This window comes from Phyllostomus discolor, chromosome 5, assembly GCF_004126475.2.
Source record: "Phyllostomus discolor isolate MPI-MPIP mPhyDis1 chromosome 5, mPhyDis1.pri.v3, whole genome shotgun sequence".
Classification (NCBI taxonomy): domain Eukaryota; kingdom Metazoa; phylum Chordata; class Mammalia; order Chiroptera; family Phyllostomidae; genus Phyllostomus; species Phyllostomus discolor.
The window spans coordinates 171885990-171891989 of NC_040907.2; positions in this window are offsets into that span (position 1 = coordinate 171885990).

Consider the following 6000-nt stretch of genomic DNA (forward strand, 5'->3'; position numbering starts at 1 on the left):
TGGCACCGAGGACTCTCGGTGAAGCAGCAGCTGGGCGGGGTCGGCGCTAACTTGGGGACCGCGGTGCCGTTCTCTCACGTCCTCACATCGCTCGTCTGAGTTTCCATCACGATCTTCCATTCGAACAGCGGATGGATTTGGGATTGGAAAGTTTCTGGGGGGTGCTGTGCGATCCCATCTCAGAACACAAGGGGACCTCACACACTCCCTCCCTCTCCTGGTGAAGGACCGACTCCCCTCTGCACCAACGCCCCGTTGTCATGGAAACAGGGTGGTTGCCTGGACCTCTGTGCCCATCCCCTTTAGCCCAGGCCAGCCCTGCCTTCCCCCACAGAGACCATGCGCCTCCCAGAACCCGCGGCCGTCCAGGTGTGCAGGGTGGGAGCGCACACCTGGCTGGCTGGGGGCCAACTCCGGTGGGCAGCTGCGGTGGAGCTCGGGGTGTGGGTGCTGGGATCAGTCCGGGGACCGATGGGTCTCCCGCCTGGCTTCCCGTGGGAAAGGCTCGTCATCGTGACAATACAATGTTCCCCAGGCTTCATATACGTTCTTCCAGCTTCAGAAAGGACTCCTGCAGCTCTGAAACCACAGCCGACATGGGTCCCTGGGCGAAACCACGATGGGCCCCGAACTGTCACGCTGGTCTGGTAACAGGCTGCCGGGGAACGAAACAGGCTGGACCCTCCGACCGCTTCCCCAGGAGGAGGGAGCCCTGATTCCCACGTGACGTGATGGCGAAACTGTCCTCGGGGTCGTGGACACCCCCAGACTCCTCTCTGACACTCGGCGAGGGCAGCTGCACCAGCAGCCCCTCACGACAGAGGCCACCTTGCGCAACGAAATGCAGCTCGGTGTAACCAGGCTGGCCAGGTACGTGACGGCGTCTTTGAATAGCGAGACCAACAGGTTATTCTGCTACCCGCAGAGCGGCCCCACGGGGTGGGGCCTCGTGGGGGACTGGAGACCCTGCTGCAGTCTCTGAGGGTAAAACAACGCCACAGCACCTGACTTATCGGGGTGGCCCCTCAAGGCCACTGGCAGGGCGCAGCCCTCCTTCTGTCTCTGTGGGGCCCACCCCTGCCGGCCTGAAGGCAGCCCAGAGCCCCCGAGGTGAGCGTGGGCAGCGGGAGATCCACCGTCAGAGGAAAAAAATATCAGCGTTCCTTCCCAGCGTGGGCAGCTACAGGTAAGCAGGGGCATCTCCTGGGCCAGGTGGTGCGTCTCCGCTTCTCGTGGACCCTGAGTGGAAAGAACACCCAGGTGCCAGCTGCTGGGGAGAGGGTGTTTGTATGTCGACCTGGTTTGTCTGGTTTATTTCCCACTATGCTGGGCCAGGTCCCCCTGAACCAGAGGCTGGCTTGTTCTCCTGGTCAACATGAGCAGGTGCCTCTCGGGAACACGCACGGATGATGCCCAATCCACAGAGCCCAAGTCTTTTCTTATCCTGCGGACGGGCCCCTCCACGCAGGATGGGAAGACGCCTTCAACCGGCAGCTCTCGGCCTGGGTTCCCGACCCACCCGGGGTCCCTCGGGCGCTCTGTGGGTCACCCCTTTCTTATCGATCAACAGGACGAGGTCTCTGACGAGTTCTTTGGCTTTTACATTCTTGGGGCCTCCAAACGTGTGTTGCAGTACACCCAAAATGCCAAGGTCTGTGTCTATTTATCTGTATTTTATGTATTTTCAGGGCCTCTCTCAAAGGTGGACAGATGGATGGATGGATGGATGGCTGGGTGGCTGGGTAGGTAGGTGGATGGAGGGATGAAAGGTCGGGTGGATAAATGGGAGGAAGGAAGGAAGGGAGGGAGGGAGGAGAAAGAACGAGAAAGAGGAAGGAAGGGAGGGAGGGAGAAAGAGAGAAAGAGAAAGAAAGAAAGAAAGAAAGAAGGAAGGAAGGAAGGAAGGAAGGAAGGAAGGAAGGAAGGAAGGAAGGAAGAGATGGAGAAGGAGAAGAACGAGAGGAAGGAAGGAAGGGAGGGAGGGAGGGAGGAAGGAAGGAAGGGAGGGAGGGAAGGAAGGAAGGAGTTGGGCAAGGGGGTGCTTCGGCAGTCACCCCTCCCTGGGGTCCCTGTCGGTGGAGAACTCCAGCACTCACTCACTCACTCACAGTGACCTTTTGCTTGCTTTTGGCGGTCCCTGGGGGCAGTGGACCAGGGGGAGGCTGTGGTCGTGCTAGAGGCCGGTCTCCATGGTGCTCCTCATCGGCTCCGGCCTCTCCGCACGGAGAACGGTTCAGTAAGAAGTCACCTGGGGCCGATTTCGCCAAGAGCACAGTTCTGTGCACTTGGCAGTCACCACTCACTCCTAAGCTCAGTGTCTCCTCGGCCACGTGACATCACCTTCCTGACCTCCACCCACTTCCTGCAGCATCTCCAAGACCAGGCTTCCCCACCACACACCAGTCACTCCCCACTTAGCTCCCAGGTGGGGAGCGCAGCTCCTGGTCCCAGGTTCACTATGTATGGCAGGGCTAGGAGGCCACTGCCCGCGTGGGTCCCCCCAGCTGCATGGGTAGCAGTGCCCGCTGTTAGCCACCACTCTACCCCACTAGCTCCCCCTGGCCTCTGAAGGGACTTCTGAATGTCCGTTGTGTCAAGGCTGGGATCTACACAGGACTCCTGGAGACACTGCCCAGGCGGGAATTAAGATTCCATCCAGGGACACCCTCTCGGGGCCCGGGGGTGGGGCAGCCTTCAGACGTGACATTCAAGGCTCTACCTGCTCGGGGACCATGAGGCCCGGTGTGTGTGGCACTCAGCCACCCCTGCTGGCCGCCGCTGGCGTCCATTGTAAAGGGGGACGACGTCAGAGGCTGATTCGTCTTTCTGGCGAGGGAGCGGGAGGCCTGGCTTATCCTCTCCCTCCAGCCGACGGAGGCGGCCCCTCCGGCGGTGCTTTCCGATCAGCAGCATCCGATGGGCTCGCTCCGCTGCAGGGGGGACATCTGGCTGGGGCCAGCCTCACCCCCTCGGTCGGCTGCTGCTGCTGCTCCGCGCTCAGCACGTCTCAGTCACTGAGCAACGCCCAGGCGGGGACCCGCAGCAGGTGCTGGTGGCCGGCTCCCGGCTGCCCGGCAGGTGTGGACCCATCTGAGGGAACCACTCGCGATGCGATGGCTCAAAATGGGGACTGTTTTCAAAATTGTTTTCAATCCCACACATTTCAAGTTTCCGTTGGACGTGTCGGAACAACGGCTGCTCTCTGGGGGGAGGAGAAGCATTTGGAGGACCGCAGGCTTGTGCGTGACAGGGCTCCACGTGTGTCGTGGGCCACGCAGATGTGACCTGCTTCCCGCTGGGAAACCCACACGCGTGGTATTCGGCAAGGGCAGACAGGAGCCACCAGCCCTGCGGAGCTGTGTCCAGGCTGTGCGGTGTGGACGGACGCCGGCTGGGGGTGACGGGGCTCAGCCCCCAAAGACGGACAGGGAGCCCCACTGTGAGACAGCCTGCCTCCCATGCTCACCAGCTTCTCTCTCTTTTTTTAAATAACATTTTTTAAGATTTTATTTATTTATTTATTAGAGAGGGGAAGGGAGGGAGAAAGAGAGAGAGAGTGACATCAATGTGTGGTTGCTTCTCATGTGGCCCCCAATGGGGACCTGGCCTGCAACCCAGGCATGTGCCCTGACTGGGAATCGAACCTGCGATGCTTTGGTTTGCAGCCCGCCCTCAATCCACTGAGCCACACCAGCCAGGGCTTCACCAGCTCCTCCTTTAGCCGGCAGAGAGCCCTCGGGTTCAGCTCACACTGACTACGCGGAACCGTTCGGCTTTCTTTCCTCTCGATGCACGGGTGACGAAAGCAGCCGCCCACGCGTGCACGCTGCACGGGCCAGCGTGACTTTGCCTCATCCTCTCAGTGACCCTTGGACTTGGAGCCCGTTGTCGACCCCATGTTAACACATTTTAACAAGACAACAGGCCCGACAGCCGGAATCCCCGGAGGCCTGGCACCGACCAGCCCACCGCCGCTGCGCCTTTCTGTTAAAAACCTTCACTCGCCAAAGCTTCGCTGGACGCCCACCGGGTGCAGCAGTGTCCCGGAGATGCTGGGAGAAGAGGCCCCTGTGGGGTCCCAGCGTGGCCCCCCTGGGATGAGCCGGTGCAGCCGGCGCTGGGGAGGCAGCGGAAGGGGGAGAGGTGGCTGTCTCTGGTTGGGGGTACGGCCCGGGTGGGGCCGGGATGCAGCGGGGAGGGCTGGCAGGGAGGGAGGGCGCAGAGCGGGGACAGAGAAGAGAGGGGGGAGGGCAGGGCCTCTCCCACGCCCCCCCGCCAGGCCCTGGGCATGTCTGCTCTGAAGTCACCTGTCCCGGAGAGCGACGGCCGGCTCCACAGCCCCATGAGCCCATGGTGACCGGGTCCAGGCAGCTGCTTTGGGGCAGTCCGGCCAGGCGCACACCGGACTCTCAGTGGTCCCGACACCCGGGCAGGCCCCTAACCTCCGAGTGCCCCTTCCTCTACTCCTGGATGCATGGTGAGGGGATGAGGGGAGAGGCGGTGCGATGTCATCCTCAATGCCCTGTCCCCTCACCACCTCCATCCAGTCCCAGAGCAAACCCTCGACCTCTGTTCCTGACAGGTATCTGCACGCCTCCGCTTCTCCCAGGCCACCGCCTCAGCGCCGCCACCCCCGTGTCTCCCTGCATTCACGCCCTCCCCTGCGATTTGTGCCATCGAGGGGGACCCAGTGGTCACAGAAAGGAAGCTGGCCCGCACCGGTGTGGCTCAGCGGGTCGGGCATTGTCCTGCAAAGGGAAAACCTGTGGGTTCGATTCCCAGCCAGGGCACGTGCCTGGGTTGCGGGTTTGGTCCCACCCAATCACGGTGCGTGCAAGAGGTGATGGATCGATGTTTCTCTCCCACATCAGTGTTTCTCTCCCTCCCCCCCCCCCCCCCGCTTTTCTCTGTCTCTAATTAGTTATTTAATTAATGAAAAAACCGAAAGAGGAAGTTGAAGCTCCCAGGGCCCTCTTCCAAGCCTCTAGCGGGGACCCAGGCAGTCTCGTAATTCCCATTTTGTATTCTGTTTCTTGAATGAGTTTGCCTGAAAGATACTGGTTTGAGGCTTCACACCCCCTGAGGCCGCCGCCGTAGGCACAAATGGTCTCCCAAAACCTGATGCATCCGTCAGCTTCCTCCTCTCAACCTGTGACTGCTTCTGCATTAATCGGAAAACCTTCCAGCCCGGCACTCTGGGTCCTGCCTGGTGCATCTCTGGTCCGCCTCTCCAGCCACTTCTCTGACCCCCCTCCCCCTCTTCCTCGGCCCGAGTGAGCCACTCAGGGTCTCCTCGTGGCTCCTGGAACGAGCCGGGCTCTTCCCTCCCTCGGGACCTGTCCCTGAAGCTCCCCCACCCCGGCCCCGTGCGGCAAACTCCCTTCCCGCCTGCCCGACCTGGAGCAGGCGCCCCTGGGCTCTTCCCTTGCATCTCCTCGCTGCAATGACTTCGTGTTTTCATTTGTCCGCGTGGTTTGGGCGTGTTCTAGAAATACATATATCTCCCGAAATACATTCACTCCCATGTGTCACTTTCAGCCTTTGTTGCTTTTGTTTATGTACATTTTTGTTTTAAAAAATCTTTTCTTTAGACGGCCGCCTGGGTGCCAAAGCCACTCAAAAAGATACCGCTTTCCCTCCTCTGCAGGCCCCGTCTCCCCACGCCCCGCTAGCGGGGTTGCACCCAGGCCCGCAGCATGCTGCACGGCAGGGCCCGCGAGAGAGCTCAGGGGCGCGTCTCCTACGTGCAGCCCCTCCCCAGGAACATGCCACCTGTGGAAGGAGCGTGTGACTCCTAGTGGCTGTTTGTGTTACTTTTCTCTTGGTTGGCGGTGGCTGGAGCTCCTAATATACATGTCACACGTGATAAGGACGGAGAGGCCAGTGTGCCTCTCTGATTTAAAGCAGCCTAACTCACCGCCATGATAGCGTGTAAGCCCAGGTCCGGCCTCTGCACAGGTCGGGGCTCACGGCTCTGGGGCCAGGTGATATCGGGAGGGG